The sequence below is a fragment of the Periplaneta americana genome, chromosome 11, assembly GCF_040183065.1.
Source record: "Periplaneta americana isolate PAMFEO1 chromosome 11, P.americana_PAMFEO1_priV1, whole genome shotgun sequence".
NCBI classification, from domain to species: Eukaryota; Metazoa; Arthropoda; class Insecta; order Blattodea; family Blattidae; genus Periplaneta; species Periplaneta americana.
This window is the reverse complement of record NC_091127.1, coordinates 112,442,804-112,467,879: the sequence shown is the minus strand read 5'-3', so window position 1 is coordinate 112,467,879 and position 25,076 is coordinate 112,442,804. Positions and strand designations below refer to the sequence as shown.

General features: G+C 33.8%; 1 protein-coding gene and 1 long non-coding RNA gene across 3 annotated transcripts in view; both read left to right on the top strand.

Annotated features, from left to right (window-relative positions):
* LOC138709260 (organic cation transporter protein-like) overlaps window positions 1-25,076 on the top strand; it is a 343,326-nt gene that overhangs the window by 134,920 nt on the left and 183,330 nt on the right. The gene's annotated exons all lie outside the window — the stretch shown is intronic.
* Window positions 6,012-9,060, top strand: LOC138709259 (uncharacterized). 2 transcript variants are annotated; one of them, XR_011334891.1, is made up of 5 exons: window positions 6,012-6,644; window positions 7,610-7,766; window positions 7,873-8,123; window positions 8,386-8,511; window positions 8,720-9,048. It is a non-coding gene; the product is annotated as an uncharacterized lncRNA (long non-coding RNA). The 2 variants fall into 2 exon arrangements; XR_011334890.1 differs by having other exon boundaries at window positions 6,017-6,644; window positions 8,386-9,060.

Genomic DNA, 25,076 nt, shown 5'->3' with positions numbered 1-25,076 from the left:
CAACTTGGGACAAACCCTAAGACCGGCACATCCAGATAAATCTTCCTCAAAAAGTCTCCTATAAAAACTGAAATTGATGTATTTCTCCTTGTAAGAGAGGTCGACTTTATCATGGAAATAATTTCTTATGCATTTCAATATGTGCACAAAATCTGATAATGCCCACATCTTCCTTTTCTCGTCGGACGGATTAGGAATATAGCATTGTGCTGAAATTTTTTTCCATTGATTTCTAAAGATTTCCAGGCCTTTTTATTTGTTTGGCTGCCATCACAAGTGAAACCGAGTACTCTCGTCCCAACTGTCTCTAATTGTAGTATAACTTGAATAAGAATTTTAACGAGAATATCACCTGGAGTAGCGTTTCTGCTAGCGTAAATAGCAATTGGTTGAATCCAATCTTGCATAAATACTAATGCATGATTTGCTAATTGTTTCTTTTGGAGATCAGACGTGAGATCTCCGAAATCAACAAATACGTCCACTCTAAGGGAATAATTATTAAATTGAATTTCTTCTCTCAATTTGACCTAATCGAATATTACCACTCCGCAACGTTTATTTTCATATATTTCATAATTTCGGTAAATTGGGGAAAATGTGAGGTAGGCTACAATAGGCTACAACACTTGGTTGTAATTTTCAACGCACTCGCGTTATTTCTGTCTTATGACGTTCTATATTAAAACATTCTGATCGGTTATTTACCGAAAGCTGCCTATCTTTCAGCGGAATCGTTCTGGCTCACTTTCCAAACTCATCTTTTTCTTTAGGAGATGAAAAAAAATGTCTTGTTACACTATTTCTACTGTATTCCGATCTATAACCCGGAACAAAAGAGCACGGGATTTTTGTAATTATTTTGTAAACCACCACACAATATTCTTTTGTCACTGGTTAATTCAAAGCATAACAAATTGAATACATCTACATAACTCAACAACAAAGCATGTTAACAATCCCTAGCAACTTTCATCATTAAACGCGCGAGAAATATATTTTCGAGATGTCTGACTTCAGACAACAGATGGAACTAAGCGATCGAAGCGCCACTAGTTGTCAGGTCCGCCACCGACATTGGGAAAGCATAGAAGTGCGTACACTTTTTGTTCTATTCGTCCTGATAAAAGTAATATCATTCTATTCAGAAATTTGTGATTCATATAGATAATCTTTCAGCCTATTCACACAACGATAGAGAACAAATATGCAAATGCATGAACTTCCTTTCCTTAGTGATTACATTTGATTGTTTCCATTAATTTACCTGTTATATGTATATAACAGGTAAATTATATATATATATATATGTGTGTGTGTGTGTGTGTGTGTGTGTGTGTGTGTGTGTGTGTGTGTGTGTGTGTGTGTGTGTGTAAATGTAATAATGACACAAATATCTTTTATTAAACAAAATTATATATGTATGTATAATTATTGTGTAAGTATAATAATGACACAAACATCTTTTATTAAACAAAATTAAACACATGTTAAAATTTGTATATAAAAAAAAAAGAATGGCTGTGAAAAAATTACATTCCAGAGATTTTGTAATATGTTCATGATTATTTTCTATTAGTATAGGCCTAATATTAATAAAATACCGTAACATAACAATAATAATAATAATAATAATAATAATAATAATAATAATAATAATAATAATAATAATAATACACAACTGTAAGTACAACGAACTCTTCGATCACACAAAGCAAGCGATTTTATCCTTCTCGTAGACCAGTCTTGCGATGGTCAGTAGTACTTTCGGGCGAGAGCTATTTTATACCCGCAGCACGCGCGCGGATCTCTTTTACCTATAAACATTGCTAAAGGATGTACAGCTGTCAAAAAAAAAAAAAGTGGCCGCACTCGTGAACAGCGAATATTTTCAAAGTCCACTTCGGGTCGCGGCGATGCTACACGATGCATGTGCTTGTACAAGCAGTTCCGGAACTATGAAAGTGTTCCATACCTACGCCTCGTAGACCAGCGGTAGAGTGCTTGTTTAATGATTCGAAGGTCGTGGGTTCGGGCCTTCTTCAAGTTTTCATTTTATTTTTTAATCTTTCTTTAGCTATGTAAATGATATTCAAATTATCATTTATATCCAGTTATCGTTCTTTATGGATATCACGTTATTTATATTTTGTTATCGTTCTTCAGAGATATGAATAAAATTCAGGTCATCATTTGTATTCTGTTATCGTATTATAACGATATGAATAATAATTATTATTGTATTTCCAATAGGGGCTAGCCGTATGTTAGGGCTATAGTTTTATACACAAAAAAGATAAGCATAAAGAGAAATGGAAAAGAAAATTAAATTAGCTTACGCGATGTAAACAAAACATAAACAATCCGTAAATTAGGCATTGCGATTGCAAAACAAATATCAGGTATCAATTTGTAACATACAAAAACATTAACAACACACATACGTAACACTTCTATAACACAAATATGCAGCTTTCCGTACCATACATCATAAATTAATACACAATAGTCACACAAACACAATCAAATTATAATTACGACATTGCGACGACAACAAGCATCTCATAACTGACTCACATACATAACAAATCAAGCATCCGTTACAACACATACACTTCAACATAGTAACCACACTTTTAAAAGTTACAAATTTGGCTCCAAGAAGAATAAATAGGACACTGTTACTATTTACTATTCTTCTACAATTTCTTAAATACATCTGTAATAAATCTGTGAAATTCCGATATGAATAATATTCACGTTTTTTATATTGTTATCGTTCTTTAGCGATTTAAATAATATTCAAGTTATCATTTATATTCTGTTTTCCTTCATTAGCATTATAAAACAGTATTCAAGTTATTTATATTGTTATTGTTCTTTTGCAATATATTAATTAAACAAACCGATATTTATCATTTATATTCTGTTATCGTTCTTTAGTGATACTGTATAAATAACATAAATTTAATATTAGGTTTGGAAAAATCCAGTTGCATAATACTGGTATTAGTTTTTCTTTTTGTATTATTACATTATACTACCTTGAACCACAATAAGATGAAAAGGAGTAACGAGGAATTGAACCTGAGACGTTGACATCTAAATTCCGACGTTCGTCCGCTGAGCTACGAGAGCAAAAGTGTGGAAACATGTTTGGAAAATTTGGCCCAATCACACTCTAAGATCTTCTGATGATTCGTAGAAGCTAGTCCAGGATGCGGGGGGGTAAAGGCTAATTGAGATTTCCCGGTCTCTGACCGGGTCAAACATCCTGATAGAATTAATATTTTTAACCCTTGCCGTGACTTTCGGTGAAGTCCGGAGGGCCCAATTAGTCAAATCCACTCTCCTCATCTCCACGCTTGGGCCCCTTGGAATTTGATAAGATGCGAAAGAGATAGAGGTGTGCGGAAAGCAACGGGATGTTACCGCATTTAGGCCTGTCCTTCCCAAGAAAACTGCAAACATGAACAAAGGAAGCTTTTAATAGAAGAAGAAGGATCTTCTGCGGACCTCTGGAAAAAGAACTAAGGAAGAGACTAGTGAAGTGCTTTGTGTGGAGTGTGGCATTGTATGGGGAAAGAACATGGACATTACGACGAAATGAAGAGAAACGAATTGAAGCATTTGAAATATGGATGTGGAGAAGAACGGTGCGTGTAAAGTGGACAGGCAGAATAAGAAATAAAATTGTGTTTGAAAAAGTGAGTGAAGAAAGAATGATGTTGAAACTGATTAGAAAGAGAAAAAGGAATTGGTTGGGTCTCTGGTTGAAAAGAATAATAGACGACATTAGGATATGTGGATCATATGCGGAGACTAAGAGGAAGGCAGAAAATAGGAAAGATTGGAGATTGCTGGGTTTGCAATGTAAGACCTGCCCATGGACAGAACATTTATGTGTGTATGTTCAGAATGCCTGGAATATCGTGTCTAAGAACAGTCGCTATTTGCAAAGACTAGTCAATTCCATGCCCACTCGACTGCAAGATGATCGAGATAAGAGGAAGATAGACTAAATATTGAATTGTGGCTTTTTGATTTGTTTTTTGAACGCTTAATTGTTTGAATGTTTTAAGGCCGACGCCAGTAAATTTTTTATGTTTATGCCACGAAAGATATTTTATTGAGAATAAAATATTTTTTCTTTCCATTTGCAGCCACAATATCATAATGATAATGATAAAGTCATGGCATAATATATTAATGAACCTGATGTTAATTACTAAAATAATCATAAAAGAGAAAGGAGCCATTATGTCTAGTTTGTCTCTCTCAAAAACAGAACAAAAAAGGACATAAAAAGCACGAGGTTGTAGTCGAACGCAGGACCTCATGAATAAGAGGCCTGAACGCTACCATTATGCTATCGAATAACACACAGAATACTTCAATTATAACTGTAGATATCAGGCAACGTGGTCCAACAACATATAACATCGCCTGTCTCCGAATTGTAGCGAAGATATCCGAAGGGAACTTTGATACAGGAGAGCGGCCACTTTTTCTTTTGACAGCTGTACAGATCTTAGAACACAGCGCATCATGACGGAACAAAAGCGCTCATACAATAAAGTTTCAAGGAAGAGTGGAAGATACAATATTTATGCTTCGCACATGGTGATGAAGTCCAGTGTTTGTGTAAAAAAAATATCATTTGCAAAGAAAGCAACATAAAACGGCATTATGAGATGCAACATTAAAAAAAATATAGACATTATTCAGGAGAAGAGAGAAATAAATTGATTTCGGAATTGACATCGAAGATAAATTAATTTACATTTGGGTCAGTAGATTGTATCTAGATTCCTTTTATTTCTTTATTTTAAATGTATTGTTGATGTTTTATTTGTTGCTTGTTTCTGGATATTTACTTTCATTAGACTACGTGTTTCTTTAATTTAGAAATAATATTTTATCTTTGATTGCACTTTAACTTATACTATTAATAATCCGCGGCGCTACAGCCCGTGAAGGGCCTAGACCGACCAGCTGGCTGCTGGCCTCACGCCCACATGCCGAAGCAGAGGTGGACAATCAAACTTATACTATTACTAAGCTCAAAAAGCCAATTCACTTTTATTCCAATAACTATTTTCAAGATTTTGAGCAAATATGAACTAAACATTTTGAAAACTTTGATGCAAGGAGCTTTTTTTAGTAACGTCAATATAAAATATACTTAAAATATAATTTCAAAACTATTAGACCTAATTGCACCAAATTTTGTACAGATATTATTATAGATCTGTTTATATAGTTTAAATTTCACAAATTTTTGGCTGAAAATTGTGGAAGTTTTAAAAGTCATACATATCTCCTTAAATGATTGACCCCAAAAATTAAGATGGCTCTCAATATCTTAATTTAATCAATTTCTTTTTTGTATGTGTTACGTGCATCTCACAAATCACTCTAAGAAAACTCATTACATAATCACGACTGGAGAGTAAGGACTACATTTTCACAATCATACAATCAATATACTCTATTTCAATCAATATTGTCGTTATTATTTTTTCAACAAATACTCAAAAGTACTTAGAGATCACACACGTCGAGCAGGTAGACCCTATTAGTTTCTCCTAACCAATGAAGTGAAGTATTTACATAATAAATCATTGCTTTTAACAAGAAAATGGTTTACATACAATTAACTTTTCCTACATCTCTTTTTGTTCCTAAAAAACCCTTCCCTTTGCGATTTGTTTATATATGTACATGTATATTAAATAATTGAATAATTAGCCCTATTACATAGCCAGAAATTTAGTAACGCAAGTTATTATAATAATTGCTGCCTTTATTCGCTGCATGTGCATGTACATCCCTGTTGTCTACGTTACAGTGGATACGCTATGCGCCCGTGATCAAGGTCGAGCTCTTCTACCGTGATTGGGAGCTAATATCGTCTCATCCCTGTCGTAGACCGTCCTTCACTCTCCTTCCTTCCTTCCTTCCTTCCGCTATAGGGAAGACCAGGTAACTTGATACCCTAAGGGTGAAACCTAACCATTTTTCCCCCATTACTACAAATGCTAGTGGATTATGGTGATTTTCTAGTTTGAAGGTTGAATTTTCTTTTGCCAACTTCGTTTCGAATTTCGATACTGACAAATACTATAAATGGTAGTGATTTTGTAACTGGTATGTTGGCAGCTGAGGCAAATATCGACAATATTTGCCGGTACTGGAGTTCCATGAAATTAAAATTGTACTAGATTTCTCAGCCGGTTACTGGAAGATAGTGAAATTCGAACTTATTAATAATTAATTAATATTAGTATTAATATTAATACATAATAGTTATTTTATGTGTTGCGTTGTGGTTATAATTCAAGAATAGTCAGATAAGTACGAATAAATATAATATATTTGGGCGTGATAATGCACGTGGGTAATGGATAGAAATATTGTTTCAAATTTTAATGAATTTCTTTCGTGTTTAGATTTTTATTACTATGTCAAAAAAATGAAATAGTGTTGCAGTGACTCCTCCAAGGAAGAAAATGTGTGGCATTCAGAGTACGCTTCAGAAATCTGTAGTTCACGTGTATAATGAGTTGAAGAAAGAAGATAATGAAGAAGGAATTATGCTAACGGAGACAGCAATTACAACCAGAATAGGAAAATTATTAGGAGTAAGTATTCTTAAGCATACATTTCAAAGTGGTATTCAGTTTTAGGAGTTTGCACTAATAATTTCATGATTGTGGTCAAACAAAACAAATTTTTAGGTTAGGCCGATATCTTTAATCAAGTCAGTGATTTTCATATTGCCAAACTAAATACATTTAAGATACTGTAATACTGCAGTAAGTGATAGCTTAAATACATTTACAAATTAGACGAACAAATAATCAAACAGCACGAAAGTAAATTTCCAGTTTTCTCTTTTGGTATTAAATTAACCGTTCAGATCACAATTTACATGCCATATCGGCAGAAGAAAATACAAGTCATATTGTAATTATTAACTTGATATTGCAGCAAATATTACATGAATGTTGGCCTGTTATGGTGCTTAAAAATAATTCAGTTTTATATAATAACTATATAACATACTCTATAAAGCATAGGAACGTTGACTCTGGCTGAATAATTTATTCGTGACTGGATCTAAGTAATATTAAATATGGTGTTTCTTCAGAAAAGCTACCCCACCCAAAGTACTTGTTAAGATATAACACTCGAGAGGACGAGGACGCACTACTGGGAAACTAACAATTTCTCTTCGTCCTGGACCTCTCGCATGTTATATTGGTAATTAGTAACAAGTTTGAGGGAGGGACTACAACAATGCATTAGAATATACAGGTAAGTGTCAAAGGATTTTTGTGCTGAAAGTATTTGTGGCTGTGCACTAAAACCACGTGTTCATCACTATGTAAATATCACAGAAATCAATTAAACAAAATAAAATTATGCCTTCTTTGGTGTAGCTTTTCTGGAGAATTACCTAAATATTAGCCTACTTAAACCTATCGTAGACCCAACCTAACATGTTGATCATTTTCTATTCATATAGCTGTAAATGTTGGTATCATGCATGAATTTTATGATATAACAATTTTTAGAAGTATTATGTTATTGTTTGTTATTACAGCTTGGCTTAACTACAGCCACGAAAGTGATAAATTCACACAAGGGGACCCCACTCGTGACACCAGGAAAACATAGACTACGTAAACATCCAGTGACTGATGCTGATGATTTTACGAAAGATGCAATTGCGAGATTTATTTATGACAAGTTACATAAAGGTAGGGAAGTTACAGGAATTATTGTGTTGATTTATGCAATGTAATTCTGATATTAGTCATAGGCCTATGTATAAAAATATGGCATAATTTTCATTTACTGTTACAGGGGAAGTACTAACAGCAGCAAAAGTTCTGGAACATATGAATGATGATTATGAAACATATTTATTTAGAGTATCCTTATCATCGGTGAAAAAAATTTTGAAAGAGATGAAATTTCTATGGAGCAAAGGGGATCCTTATACACATGTATGAGAAAGTGATGTTATTCGTTTTTAAGAGAATATATAAGAAATGTGGAGCGTGAGAACCCTAAACCCGTAGTATTCTTGGATGAGACTTGGATTTTTATGAATGGTAAATTTCAATGTATTGTGAGACATTGAATGATTGAATTTTTTACTAACAAATAGATTAACACTTATGTGGAATATGAAATTGCAATTAATATAGGCTACTAGTAATGAATTCAGGTGGGAACAACATGTTTTGCAATTAATAGTTTCATATTATAACTAGAGGTTAGTTATAAAATTCTTGAACGGTTTTCCTGTCTTTAAAATTTTTGTGTCTCTTAGAGTGTCAATGTGAATTGCTTTTCTCTCTCTGTTTTTTAAAGTAGGATCACCCACTTATTCATGAAATAAACCAGGTGAAGTTTCCAGTGACATGAATGGTGTTATTCATAGACCAACAAATGAGGGTGGAAGATTAGATGCCGGAACGAAAGGTGGATTTATACTCGGTAAGTTATATTGATTTATATTTTACATAAATTTGGCAAGAGTAATTTTTTAAATCAGGGTATAAAAATTGGTGACTAAATAAAAACGTGGGAAAGCCTTTCACCAAAGAGGATCTCATGTCATGTTATGTTATGTTTTATTTTCTTTATTTAAATGCTGTGAATTCATGTGACGTAATTATATGCCCAGGTATAATTTTTATTGCAGGTGCTGATTTAATTTTTTCATGCAATTGAAAGAAAAGTCAGGACTACCATAGTGCTATGAATAGCCCTGTAGTTGAGAAGTGGGTGCAAACACAGTTGTTGACCTGAGAACATTAGGGCAATGCGTTATTGTCATGGATAGTGCTGCATATCATAGCAGACTTGTGAAAAATCAGCCAACAACAAAATGGAGGAACTGGTGATTGCAACTGAATATAATAGATTTGTTGTACTAAATGATAAGAGTTGATGGTGTGAAATCACCTTTTGATATTACATTGCAATATTAATTTCCATACTTTACAGTCATTATTATTATTATTATTATTATTATTATTATTATTATTATTATTATTATTATTATTATTACTACTACTACTACTACTACTTATAGATGCTACTTTTTTCTTTCAGGTGAAATTGAATCTACATAAGAATCCTAAAACAACAGAGCCTTGCCAATTACTGTTCTGAAGCGGCCTTGTCTTATGTGTTGTGTCTATATACAATTAATTCTTTCAGTTTTTTTTTCCCTTTAATGTAATGAAGTTGTTGGTTGATTGATACCAAGTGTTCAGCAGTTGATGTCATTTGTTATCTTGCACTCCAATATTTAACCAGATGATTGAAAGCTGTGTAAAGTTAAACAGTCAAGACAATGATCCATATCTTCATTGAGATTTCAGAAATGGCATGGGGAGATTCTGAAATATCAGTTCTTTGTAAATATTTGAGACAATCATGGCCTGTGATAATATGAGTACTGCCACTGTAGATTTTCATAGAAGTTCAGTTATTAAATTAGGTGTATTATTTTTACTATGTATTGTACTATATTTTTGTTTCGCTTAATTGATGAATTATATATGCTGTAAATTGAATAGTAGACTGTAGGTCTATAGCTTAACTGATGAATTGTATGTGCTGTAAATTAAATAGTAGGCTGTATACCACAAGTGATGAATTGTTTATGCTTGTAATGTGAAGTAATTTGCATGATATTTATTATCAATTTCTGTATATTTCAACTGATTGAATTGTTTATACTTTTAAATTGAATTAACTTGCTTGCTATGTATTATATTTTATAGCTTAACTGATGAATAATTGTTTAGGTTTGTCAATTTAATAATCTGAGTGCCATGTACTTCATATTTTTAGTGGAGCCACCAATGTAGCTTAGTCGGTAGACTCGTTGGCCTGCAAATTCAGAGCTGCACTCGAGGGTAGTTTGGATCCCCCATTTGGTCTGATTAGTTGGTTTCTTCTGAGGATTTTCCTCCATCGTGGAGCAGATGCTGGATGGCCTATTGCAATTTTTTCATTTGCTTTAGAATCATTCCGATTTTTGTTACCACATTGTCATGTTCTGATCTTGTTATTCTTTTAACAGTGTGGTAAGATGCAGGTATAGATAACCTTACAGTAATTTTGCTACCTTTCAGCTACCTCATTACCTCCCACTCCATAAAGTTCATGGATCCACGGAAGTACCAGTCGTCGATGTAATTCGATCATTTTGCTTAAAATATTAAAACACTGTAAAATATTGAGATTTCATGCTGTTACGTCCATTACTGCAGCAAGAACATCTGATTTTGAATCTGATAGTATGACAGCCTTCTCAGATTTATGAAGTCGATACTGGAGATTTTGTAAGCTTAAAAGTGTATCTAAATTTTCACTATCAAAATTAGTCAGTGTTTGAAGTTAGTTAGTTAGTTAGTTAGTGGCGTTTAAAAAGGGCGCGTCAGCTACTATGGCTATTTGCGCCCTTATCTAAAATCTTTCGCTAAACACAAACACAATACAATAACCAGAATGTTTAAAAAGCTAAAAAGCGTTGTCACGGTTAAAATGGGGCAAACAAGTGTTTGAATATAATTCCCTGTAAAAGGGAATATACTGGTATTGTACTACAACACCACTACATCTATGGCTTGGTAAACAGGATCCATCTATAAAAAATACTGTATGTAGTCACTCACTGACCAGATCATTTATCGTTTCTAATGATTTTTAAAATGTCTGGAGAAGTATCACATTTCTTAACATCATCTGTTAAAGTTAACTTATATACTATTCATTTTGAAATAACTTGGGATTGTGTTTTATTAGTAAAGTTTCCCTTAATTGAGCAAGTTTGAGTTCTCCAAGTAGAGTCAAAAAGTCTGTTGGGATTTTGGCTCAGTTTATTAATATTTGTGGACTGTGATTTTTTGTTCTAGACAACCATATTATCTGCAAATGATGAGATTATCATAAGATCTATTTCTTTAGTTAGACCATCGACATTAATATTGGAAAATGTATTCCTGAAAACAACAATGTGGGAAGCCCAGATGAATCTGTCTCTATTTACATATTTGTGACAATGAATCAAATAATCAAGTCACTGACCCAGTGTAACACTTTATCATGGACACCCTAAGTTTGCAATTTCTTAAGTGATTTATATCTACAGCGCCATATGATCCTTGAAAATAAATTAAAATTGTTAAGTTGTTTTGTTTTCTGTTTAAAATATCTTTAATATCTTGACTAAAATTTAAAATCTGTCCATTTGTTGAATGCAATTCTCTAAAGTCAACCCAATAAAATGAAAGTTAGTTACTAGATTCCAGGAACCAATTCAATCTATGAAATCATCTCTTCCATAATTTTGGCTATCATACTAGTAAGTGGTATCTGTCGATAACTCGAAAAGATATTAGTTGAATAATTGCTTTTCAAAATTGATGTTATGATAGATTTTCTCCAGACAGATATTGTATTTTAGATGAGATTACAAGATAAAAGTAGTGAGTTTGCTTGTTTGCCAACATGTTTAAGAAAATCAGCATGTGTATTGTCTGGACTTGGAGATGTTTTGGGTCTCATGTTATTAAATTAATAGTAATATTCAGTTCTTGATTAAATATTGTTATATAAAGTAGATAGTAGATTTAATATTTCTTTCAGTTTTTCCTTAATAGTCTGACGTACACAGATAAAACTAACAACCACACCACCAACTAATCTAATAGAAATTAAAATATAATTAAATGTAGAAAAAGTAATTAAAATTATAAATACACGTAATAAACCATAACCCCCTAATTTCAACAATATACTATTTTATTCCCTTTCACAGCTTGTAGATAATTATTAATTATAGTTATTACTTATTAGCATAATATTTATTGAACTTATTGGCTATTTCACTTCGTTTGAAAGATGTTATTGTGTACAAAAAGCATTTTTTGATGATCGTTTCATGCTGTATGTTGTGTATAAATCTATGATTTCTGGCCATCTGTTCTGTGTAATCCATCTTTTGTATAGAATTAATAAAATATTCTTTTGGTAGTAATTATTTTATTAATTGAGTATTTAATTTTCACCAGCTCACATTTCTTGAATCATTTGTTTTTTCTTATTTAAATTTAGGACACGAGCCAAAAAGAGACTTCACAGTTATGTATCATACATTTTTTCAATGACAGACGTGGAGTTGCAGAAATAAGTGTAAGTGTAGCATTATTAAGCAATTTACAAACAAATGAAATCTTTAAAAAGGTATCTAGAAGTGAAATTACTTATGCTTTTAAGGACCAAAATTATTTTTGGAAGTTGATTTATTATTATTATTTCAGTTTTAGCCTAGTTGTATTATCCATTTCCTTAATAATTTCAAAAGATAATCAGAAGTTCATTCGAATTCCAACCAAAAGTCAATTGGTTATTAATTTATCTACCTTTAGGAAGTACAGTATATGTACGCTGGAATCTTTGAAGTGAAGTGACAATAATTTAATTGGTCTTGGAACAGATTTGATTCTTGAATATTATATACTATACTTTGTTTTATATTTACGTCTAGTAACCTATTAATGCTAATACTAATAATAATGTAAAGGAATAAAAGAATAGAACATAGCAATACATTTCTCATTATTATTGAAACTATTTAGAATAACCTTCCAACATTAAGGTAAAGTACGGTGAGTAAAGAAGTCATTCAGTACATAGGATCGTGATTTTACTACATGTGGTGATATCTGGTAACAGTTGGCAACACTGACAAGGCGGAAATATTTGCTGTTTGGGAACTGAACTTACGTGATCCTCACTATAGAAGCGACCTCTTATCCCCGCGCGTCTCTGTTTTAACTGCCCAGATAAGTTTGACGAACAATACCTATGCCTATAGCACAAAATGCGCTAGTACAAATGTACTCGTAATAGCAGACTATGTCAAATCCGCAAGATTGCACTGATGGCAGTGATATCTACCGCTAGGATTTCTTGCGGATTTCAAAAGAGTTATTACCGAACTCCTAATAAAGTTTCCCGTCACGTTAGGCATTCCAATATGCAAGAAAGTAAGAATGTTAGCTTAGCTCCGTCACACAGTCAGTAACCTTGTACGCTCTTCACGATTGGAGATAGGTGTTGTGTTGTTTATTGACATTTCTGGCTTTGAGCCAGAGGCCGTTTTAGGGTCTTATACGCGCAGGACGCCCTCTCCAGCCATTGTACATAAATAATAATAAAAATATATTTACATATATGACACTATTTCTGGCATAAGTGCGAGTAAGTGTGTGAGTGCAATGACTGATTCCTTTTATTTTGGTGTAGGCCTAATTTGTTACTTTGCGATATTTAAGGAATGGTGAACGGGAGAAGAGTTCGGGGTAAAAGATATCAGCTGATAGACAACGTGAAGATACTCTATGGGGAGATTAAGAGGAAAGCAAGAAATTGGGAAGAATGGGAAATGCTAGGTTTGCAGTTAAAGACCTGCTCTTGGGCAGAACTCTGTGCATACATACATACATACATACATACATACATACATACATACATGCACATGTACGTACATATATATATATATATATATATATATATATATATATATATATATATATATATATATATATATATAGATTTTTAAGTTTGCCCTTCCGGTGGCAGAAGCGTCTGAATGGTTATGGAGACTTTCATGGTGTAGTGTTATTTTATTGATCTGCCTCTCTGTTGCTGTCGTGTGTCCTCTCAGACAGTATTCAAATTTCCAACACGTGTTTGCTGTTTTGTTTGTGTGCTTTAGTTTGGTGGTTGGGGCTGGTGGTAGTTGTAGAGGAGTTTCTCCAGTGTTGCTCTGTTGTTTGTGTTCGGTAGATTTGCGAAGATGTGTTGTGTATATACGCGATTTACTGCCGAATGTGTGTATTTCTTGTTTATGTTGTTTAGATGTGTGAAGAGTGGCTTCGTTTTTGTCGTACTGTAAACTGTGTTGTTTCTGGTGCGTCTGTGCAGGTGAAAGATTGGACGATGCACGCTAGAGTTGAACAACGATCAAGAAATCAAGACTAACAGCGCCCGCAAAGCCGAAAACCCACACGATAATATTTCCTACGACGCGTTGACTGCTTGTGAGTGAATCAAGCGCTCAATAGTCCAGTGTTGCCAACACATAAATTGTATCCCCGTCCGTCTAACACCTGGAAACCCGTCAGAATCCGTCAAAATTAAAAAGGAATAAGACTCATTAAATATATACGAGTATCTTTATACAAATAAAAGCAAATATTAACGCGACATCCTTACTAAACCCCAAAAATTAAACAATCAAAAATGACAGCAGCTAAAAAAGTCAAAAGACGATGTAAATCGTAATTTTCGCCATAAAATCAGTCACCCGTCAAAGCCCTTCTTTTCCCGTCCGCTACATTGAATCTAAAGCAAGCATGTCAAAACCCTGCACACTGTGCAGTAGCGCACATTGTGCAATTGTCTCTGTGCGATGTGCACTCTCTATTCCCATACCTGGAGGGGGTGAATCGCCTTGGAGGGGAACGCGACAGGGCTATACAATACCTGCAGCAGCTTTTGTTTCAGTAACACAGTTTCAGTACGAATGCCGATTTGGCTGTGTCTGTGAATGAGTTATGAAGATAAATAAAGTGAGGAGTTCACAGATAACGGACAAGAGAAATTACGAATCATATAACATAATTGTTATAATGTTTTCCTCAGCCAACAGTAATAGTTATTTTAAAATGAAAGGCTTTCATCAGCCTATGTCGAGGTAATAGTGTTGTGAGGTGACAATTTAGATCAGATTAGTAAAGTTCTCAAAATATGATATTGCCAGCGCTTATTTCTTAATCAGTACTCTCACGGCAAAACGTACTTGACAATGGCGTTGTTTTGGAGTCTGTACTAACACAGCCATCAAAGGTTAGACGACTTACGACTTTCATTTCATAAACTGGTAAGTGATGAGAATATAGTGAGGATACATGTGAGGCTCTTGAGGTTGTAAGGAGAGAAGAAAACAACTATTTGCAAGGCGGAAAAAGTTTCTGGAAAAATATATAATTGGCAAGTTTTCCATCTCACGTCACTATATTAATTCTATATACTTATATTAATAAATCTTTAAATCTGACATAAAGAGAATATCGTCGTTTCACAGCTTATGAACTATACTTTTAATTTCTTTGAGTAACGCTCCCAACTTTTCGATACTTGCTCTCAACGTTTTCAAATAAACTATATGTGAATTTAAATTCTAAGCTTAATTTATATTTATTAATATTAATATTAATTTATACTGACAAACAGCAAAGCAATGATTTCAGTGTAAAAACTTCACAATATCCTACTGCATGTAATTAATTGGAAGTATAATATTTTCTTCAACATTTGTGCACCAATGGTCACAGTAAATAATAATGCTTGATGAACAATGAAAGAGTAGGGTATATTACTTTAAAATAATTAGTTCCTACTACGTAAAATGAAATACTTGTTCGTTTCTTGTTGTTTCGAAATTACTGCAATTTTTTTCTTCAAATACTGTATAAAAATCATATTAATAAATTGTGCTTTACAAATCACTACTTTATGAAGTATAACTGAGTAAGCCTAAAGTTTCTTGTATTACAATTGTCAAATATAGACACTGATAATAACTGTGTTTTTTTTCGTTCTGCTAACTATGTTTATAATGTCCAAATATCTATTTAATCCAACCCTAGAAGCGCAGAAGAGATTATTGTACACCCCTCCAGCTAAAAACGGGTAAGAGCAACGCTTGATTGATGCAACCTGCACAGACCGTCGATCCGCGCACATAACTGCATATTTAGAGTCTGATTTCTGACATGCCTGATCTAAAGGTTCAATCCCCGGCGCCGGAGAGAATTTTTCTCCTCTAATATCCATTGTTACCGTAATAGATGTATTCTGTAGGACCAAAATTAATTTTTACGTAGATTCGAGCAATAGTGCATATTACTGTACTGTGGAATCCCGCCCACCAAGTCACTCAACTGAGTGCGCTCTTTGTATAATGACAGTTGACTTAATAAAAATGTCAACATATATGTCGAACTTGGAGTCAGGCCACAAAGGGAAAAACACTGGAACTTTGGCGTAGCTCAATGGTTAGAGAGCTTGGTACGTAGAACCAAGGACCCGGGTTCGATCCCCGGCGCACTTATGTTAACATTTTGTTTCGTGCCAGATGGATAACACTGAGGCTTCGAGTCATTGCTGTGTGGTTTTTCACAGGAAATGATGCACCTAAAGGCATTTACAAATGTTGAAAAAGTGAATATGGCTCTAGACCAGTGATCGTCAGCTCGCGCTGAAATGGGTGAAGGATATTCGGTGCAACATCACATGCCCCGTCGTGCAACAGGCAGAGAGGGAGAGAGCATACACGCCAGCAGCTACGGTGCACCATAGTGCAGTCTCTTATCCGCGGGTAAGAGACGCTAGCCCGAGCGTGCTCTGTGCTGATGACCGCTGCTCATTGTGTGCCGATAAATATCCTCAGGTATTTCATAAAACCCTTCAAGTGTTCTTCTTCTGACATATATCGCTAAGTGAGATGTACTGTCTGATAACAGATTTATCAGCCAGAACCTCAATCAGAGATGTTTCTATTAATATAGATTGAATATAAACGTTACGCGTCAAAAAGTCAATCCACGCAGAATTCTAATCCTCTTCTAAGCGCAATCCCACAGCACGAGTCACGCTCAAAACTTCATGATTAAGCCTCTGGTTTAGTTATTAAGAAGAAGGAAGAGTGGGGAGGAGTGGTCAGAGCTGCGACGGTTCGCTAGGCGCTCGCCGTACGCCTCATTCCTCATCGGCGTCAGTTTTCTGATCCCGGCAAGTGTATTCATTATTCATGGCTATTCGCGCGCAAGATGTCGCTGATTATTATCAGCTGGTATGCACTTTAGCTTATCGAATTCGCAGTGCAGTCCAGCTACAGAATGTTCCAAAGCACTGAGTCACTTGCAATTATATAACTCGGAAACTTGAACGACTAGTTATCATGTTCTTTTGCGTTTTCAAATTAAGAGTCCTGCAGGAGCCTGTTTACAGTTCTTGTAAATTGCAAATTTTGTTTGTAACTTGTAAAATTCTGTTTTAAATTCTGAGTTTCTAAAGCTGAACTTTGTAAAATTCTGTTTTAAATTCTGAGTTCCTAAGCTGAACTCTGTAAAATTCTGTTTTAAATTCTGAGTTTCTAAAGCTGAACTTTGTAAAATTCTGTTGTAAATTCTGAGTTTCTACAGCTGAATTTTGTAAAATTCTGTTTTAAATTCTGAGTTTCTAAAGCTGAACTTTGTAAAATTTTGTTTTAAATTCCGAGTTTCTAAAGCTGAACTTTGTAAAATTCTGTTTTAAATTCTGAGTTTCTAAAGCTGAACTTTACAAAAGCAGTCAAGTGAAATTTTGCCTACTTTACAATTTAAGATCTAACATTCTAAAGGTGCTAAGTGCCAAAAACAACTTCATGAGATAATGATTAAAATGCACTGCTAAATGCACGTTGACATACCTAAAACACCGTTTTGGGACACGAATGAGTTACTTACAGTTGAACTACAATGAAGGCAATTTAGTATGATATTCTCATATGAATTTACCTTCCTTAGATAGAACAAAATTTAATTTAAAAATTTGCCACAAAGTATCTTTAGAAAGTTAGGTCTTCAATTGTTTTTATTCACAATGAAGGAGTGATTATTCTAATGTGTAAATTTTATTTCCAAAGCAAAGGCAAAAGACGTAAGTCAAAAGACAAAGCAATGGCATTTGTGGAGGTGTACCAAATTCTACAATTTGGAATTTCTCGTTAGAGATCTTTTCTTCTCCACTCTGTCCTAGAGTAGTGATCGACAGAATGTTCATCATTACACTTCTCTAGCTGAAGAGGCGAATTGAAGCCGAAAAGAGAAAACGCAAAACAATAAATAGAGTTTACACTCTTGAAAGTACAAGTTTGTGTTTTCGCAGATCTTTGGCAAAGGTTTAATCCCTTGATTGCATTTGGTATTATCATCCCATTTTGTTTATCACAGGCCAAAGCCTTTGCAAGATCCAAAGATTGCAAATACCAAATGCAATCAAAGGATCAAACCTTTGGCAAAGATTTGCGAAAACACAAACTTGTATTTTCAAGAGTGGAAACTCTATTTATTGTTTTGCGTTTTCTTGTTTCGGCTTCAATTCGCCTCTTCAGCTAGAGAAGTGTGATGACAAAAATTCTGTCGATCACTACTCTAGGACAGAGTAGAGAAGGAAGGATCTCTAACGAGAAATTCCAAATTGTAGAATTTGTAAATTTTACTTGTAAAGCTAGCACATTTTCTACAATTTTATTGATCTTAGGTATGTAAGGTTTAAAAGTGCAATAAGTTATGCATAAATGAAATAAATACATATTTATGTATTTCATTTCATGAGCAATTGAACACCATTACACCATTACAAGTTGAACTAGAGCTATTATATTGTTATTTAACAGTCTAGTGGCTCAGATGAAGATATTCAAACTTCTCACAAGGACGTGGCTCGCACATTTTTAAATGTTTCTACTCCTATTTCCTCATTCATTTATTCACCTTTGAATGACTTCGTTATGGAATCTAATTACGCTAGTTAATCGCTTAAGAAAAACAAGAAACAAATTTAATTCCTGTGAGAGTTGCAACTCGTTGGACATAACAGAATTACGTATGTAAAAATGAACAAGAGATCAACAAATCACTTTTTCATTCATCCACAGTTTTCTTCCGAAGGGCAGGTTCTTTACTGCAAACCCAGCATTCTCCAATTTTGTCACTTTCTCGCCTTCCTCTTTGTCTCGACATAATACCAATATCTCTTAATGTTGTTTATAATGTGTCTTATGCTCAGAATTTTATTCCCGTTCACCATTCCTTCTAGTGCATCCTAAGCAGTTCCTTATTAGCCAAAACTAGTCAATTTCTTTTTCTTTTCCCGATCATTTTCAGCATTTTTTCATCCACTCTTTTTTGCACAGCTTGTTTTCTTATTTTTTCTGCCTATTTCACACACTCCTTTCTTCTCCATATCAACATTTCAAATGCTTCTAGTCGCTTCTCTTCATTTCGTCGTAATGTCCACGTTTCTGTCCCATACAATGTTACACTCCATAAAAAGCATTTCATTATTCTCTTATTTAGTTCTTTCTCCAGAGGTCTCCAGAAAATTCTCCTGTTTCTTTGCTCGTTACAACATACAGGCGATTCACGAGGATTTACCGTCACTTACGGAGCTTATTTTCGAAGACATTCTGAGCAAAAAATGTCATATGAACATTTGTCCTAATCTCAATATTTTCAGAGTTACACTAATTTGAAGTTGTTAGTAAAATACAATTTTCTTTAGTTTTAAGGGTAAAAAAATATTACAAGTAGAAAATGAACTATTCAAAGTGTCATTTCTTTAGTTGGCTAGTCTTCTCCAAAAATATTTAGTGTTCTGAAGCTAAAATGTGTTGTTAATTGCTTTGTACAGATTTTGTTTTTGAATTTTCAATTAAAAATGACATCATACTTAAGCACTTATCACAAAAATTGTTACAAACCATATAACTTCAGAAACTTGATTCATTTCAGTTCAGTTATGTATCCTAATGTACAGTCTTAAAGAATATACATGAGTGGCGTGATTTGTAACAATTGTTGTGATAGATGCATAAAAAATATAATTTTGTAATTAAAAATCGAAAAAAAAATCTGTACGAAGTAACTATGGAATTCACAACACATTTTTAGCTTCAGAATATTAGCTAATATTAAAGAAATAATAATCCTGCATAGTTTATTCTTTATTTTTAACATTCGTTTACCCTTTAAACTCAAGAATAATTATATTTTATGAACAACTTCAAATTATTGTAATTCTAAAAATATTGAGATTTGGACAAATGTTTATATGAAATTTTTTGCTCAAAATGTCTTCTAAAATAAGCAACTGTAAATCCTTGTGAATCACCTTGTATATTGTATATCCCAAGGATATAGCTGTCCACATGTTTCACTTCTTTATTTGGTATTCGTATTTCCATTAGCAGGATAAAATAATAATTTCATTATTCTAAGCTAGCTGTAGTAAATGTGATTTTAAGATCTATGAAATATGAGTATGTAGGTATTTAGAAAAATATCTAAAAGAGAATTTAATTCAATATAAATTAAAACTGCATCTTCCGAGTGTGCATTCAAATAGGATTACTAAGCAAGCAATAGATTAATGTACATTTCATGCGAGAAAATGCCCATGCAAACAGAGAAGACGATGACGAAGGAACATCCAATCAAAACGTGATTATGAAAAGGGATAAAATAAGACATTTTGGCAATTCCACTTGAGAGGTGCTGTATGGTTTTTACTTTTTAATCACATGAAATAAAAAAGACTATATTTTGGTATATCCTAATTCTGAAACGTTATTATCAATACGTTATTTAAGGGGTTAGATACAGCTTACAGCAGTAAAATGTTTGGAAGTATTCAACATTTTTTCCCTCCATTACTGTATCTTGTACAATAATGAAAATTGGTGTATGTAAAACACTGTCCTTCTGCTATATGAAAAAAATATTTTTTTACGATTTAAAAAAGATATATATATATTTATTTATTTATATACAGTATTTTTTTTTTCAAAATTCAGAACGATGGCAGTTCAATATGCAGTAATGAAGCATTTCCCTCATGACCCATAAACTTGTTAACTTTTTCATGTTCTCTCTCTTTTATTTTATTGCTGAAACTCATGTTTACAATATCATGTTTTTTTTCAACTACATTCCTTAATAAATAATATCTTGTTTATTTTGTTTTAGAATAAAATACAAAAAAATTCACGACAGAATGTTGGATACTTTTTGAGTTGTGAGGGACACGCTTCATGACTGTACAGTGAATTTTGAATTTTGAAAAAAATATATTTTTTTAATCGTAAAAGTATTTTTATCATATAGCAGAAGGACAGTGTTTTACATATACCAATTTTCATTATTGGACAAGATACAGTAATGGAGGAAGAAAATATTGAATATTTCCAAAATGTTACTCCTTTAAGCTGTACCTAACCTCTTAATTGTTCCTCGTCACGTATTAAGATGTTGTGTTAATATTCAGTACTGTTTCATTCAATGAAATTTAAAAACTTTTTACCTTCCATATAAAAGTACACCCTTTGACACGGAAATTGGTGGCTGTTCAGAGATTAAGTCCCACCTCGAAATAGCTCGGGAATCATCGTGTGCGCTGTGTTTACTCGTGTGGTTTTACATACTGAGATTCGGAGCCCGGTCTTTGTAAAGAGAAGAAAGAGCTGTATCGCTAAGCCATAAAGGCTTCGTAGGTAATATGTCGTTTCGTGACATACAAATACGTCGCTGCTCCGATTTCACTTAATTCTCGAACCTCCATGCTTAATATTTCCCCGTGTGAATGTCGCGTTAACCCGAGTCATGCGAGCAACCAATTTCCGTCTGAAAGGTTATACTTTATTTCAAGTCCGAAGACATAAAAAAAAATTGTGATTCATTACAATTCAGCCCTAACTATTTTCTTAAGTTTCTCCGGTAGTGCTTTATGAAAAGGTTAATGGACATCTGTACCGAAAAAGCGATATTATAATTTCTGTTGCTTACGTTATGTCATAAAATCTCAGAATATTGATCAAGTAAAGTGTAAAATCCATCAAAGGAGAACAATAAACTCAATTATGACCGCATAAGGCTATATTACAAAGTGATTAAAATGGCTGTCACAATTTAATGCCTGTCATGGTTGAAGTAGGCTTGATTATGAGGCAGAGGCGTCATATCCAGAAATACTGCTGAAATGACATTGACACTTAAGAGTAGTTTTTCCTTCTGAGAAATATGTTTCATTACAAACTGCAGTATTGTGTAACACATTTATCATACACGCTATCGATGACTTTCTTCTACACAAAGAGCTGCCGGTTTTGTGAAATGTCCTTACATTGTTATCTTAACACAGATATGGAAATGTAATGAAGTACTACTTCTAACACTTTGTGCACTACAAAAGTCAGAGTCATTCGTTGTAGAGCGAAATATTCATCAATTCCGAATGGACCCATCACGATATCTGGCGGAAATATATCCCACAAAGACGCAAAAAGGTATATGCTACCTCCAGATTTAAAGTTACAGTATTATTGAGAGCTCAAGGCAAGTTAACAACAAAACATTTTTACCTCAATACTGACAATACTGATATAAGCAAGCGCCTGTGTCAGTTCATGACAACGATTTTGAACTAATCTGTATGCTAAAGTTATCACAAATTACTAGTTAAAATTACTATTTTTCACATAACATAGTTACTTCTCAAATCAAGCTTACAGCGTAAAACAACTATATTAATTCCGTGGAGCAAAAAAAGTTGTATAATTAACCAATTGAATAATAATGAGAACGAGGGTGATGTCTACATAAAATCATTTCTACAATTTTCAACATACCTGACTGAGCTCCTGGTTTATAGGCTATATATATTTATTATCGTGCAGTAGGATAAAGTTGCCTATTTCCGTGATACCCCAAATCCCGTGATTCTTTTTTAAAATCGAATGTCAGTCAAAGCTTTGCCGCTCGACGATAGCGCCAGACATCTTTCTCGAAAAAGTGCATCTTTCGCCTACATTTGAGACATTGGTGAACTTCCTAGCAAGATATCCAATCCCGTGAAATTTAGTGAAAAAAAGTATCACGGAATTAGGCAACTTTACCCTACATCTCACTTCACAATAGGGCAGACTCGGCTAATTTCGTGATACTAAGGTTTTGGTGCAACAATGAGATTCAAATGACTCATTAAAAACTGACTTACAACCATACAATGGTGTTCATTGTTCTTATGCAGATGACACAGTTTTACTTTTTGATGGAAAAACCTGGTATGAGACATATAATAATTCTAATAATTTTTTTTTAGGTTATTTTACGACGCTTTGTCAACATCTTAAGTTATTTAGCGTCTGAATGAGATGAAGGTGGTAATGACGGTGAAATGAGTCTGGGGTCCAGCACCGAAAGTTACCCAGCATTTGCTCATATAATTCTAATAAAGGACTTGAATTAATAAAAGAATGGTTTCACATAAATTATTTTTCTATCAGCGAAAGTAAAACCGTAATTATTCCATTCCCATTATCTGAAAAATGTATAAAACCTCCTACATCTATATTAAGCATTAAATTACATAACTCTAATCGTTGCCTTATACAATGTAAATGTCAGATTATTAAGAAGTCCTCTGAAGTTAAATATTTAGGCATAATTTTCGACAATCAATTAAAAAATGGACCAACACATTAATTACCTTTGTAATAAATTACGTAAAATAATATATTATTTTGTTTTATTGAGGAATTACTTCTCAATAAGTTTATTACGCAGAATATACTTAGGCTTAACTTTATTTCAATCGGTAATTATGTATGGAATTATAGGATGGAGTAGCTTATTTGAAACCAATTTTAATCCACTTTATTTATTACAGAAAAAAATAATTGAAATATGTCTTCATAAACCTATTGATACGTTTCACTAGTAAATTAAAAAATATGTACGTCTATTTCCGTAAAATTTACCCCCACCGTGCGAACGGAAAGTAATCGTTCGACAGGATTATTGAATTTTTCTATTAAAAAACCTCAGGGAAAATAGCAAATGTTTTTTTACTGCAACCATTACACTTTTACTATGCCATATTAGCCTACTTTTGATCAATACGAAAGGACGTGGTTCAACCAATCATGGCTGTTTATCGCTACAATTTTGTCACTTCCCTAGCATTTGTTTGTTTTTATCACTTCCCTAGTATTTCTTTCTTTCTTTGTCAACATTTCAAAATGCAAAGTCTTCACGGTGCTATAAAACATGCTTTACGATCGTCATTTGTTTCCCGCATAGATAGTCAACTGAAAATGGCGGCTCCATTCAAACGTTTTGGTGAAGCTAACATTAGTGAAATAGAATTTTTGTAAGTCAATTTAATACCTATTTTATTGTATTAGAGTACTTTATGTCTTCTAATCTTTATATACTTTCTTCTGTTTATATCACCTCCCTAACATTTGTTTGTTTTTTTTTTTTGCCAACATTTCAAACTGCAAATTCTTTATGGTACTATAAAGCATGCTTTGCGATCGTGATTTGTTTACCCCACAGATAGTCAACTGAAAATGGCGGCTACATTCAAACGTTTTGGTGAAGCTAGCATTAGAAAAATAGAATTTTAGTAAGTTAATTAATATTTTATTGTATTAGAGTACGTTATTTCTTCTAATCTTTATATACTTTCTTCTAATCGTGTAATAGGCAATTAAATCCCTTTTGAGTTTTGATTTTCTCTACATAAATCAAAACCTCTAGTCTAGTGAAATTACTGTTAATAAATAGCCTGCACTTCATAGTATCGCGTTACGCACCATCATGAAAGCGTAAGTTCTGTACACCTTTTCGTTTACTTCCACTGTAGGTAGGCCTACATTCAATCTCAGGGTACACGTACTCACGTTTCCCTCTATCGTTCCACCAACACTCCCCACCTCCCTCCTCATTTCATCCATCATTCGCAATAACAAGCATAGGCTGGGGTTTCCAATATTGATAGAGGAGGACTTGGGCTACGGGCCCCTGGGGCTTATCAGGCTCCTCATATTGTGGCTCTACCAGGGGCTGAGGCAGGAGGATGGACTAACTGTCAGCCGAAGATGACATAGAGGACTTGCTTTATCAGGTTACTCGTCCATGAAACGGGCCTGGCTCTATCAGGGGCTGAGGCAGAATGGCCTACCTGTCAGAGTCGGATTCACGAATGCTACCCATACCTTCTGTCGGACTTGGACAATCTTCGCACATAAAGGCGCATAAAGGGCCAAACCGTACCTAAGTGTACGGACTCGTCCCGGGTCCAGCCCACGTAAAAGTCAAGCCATGCTAAGCCAAGGTACATTCAAATACTCAAAAGTCACACGTTATTAA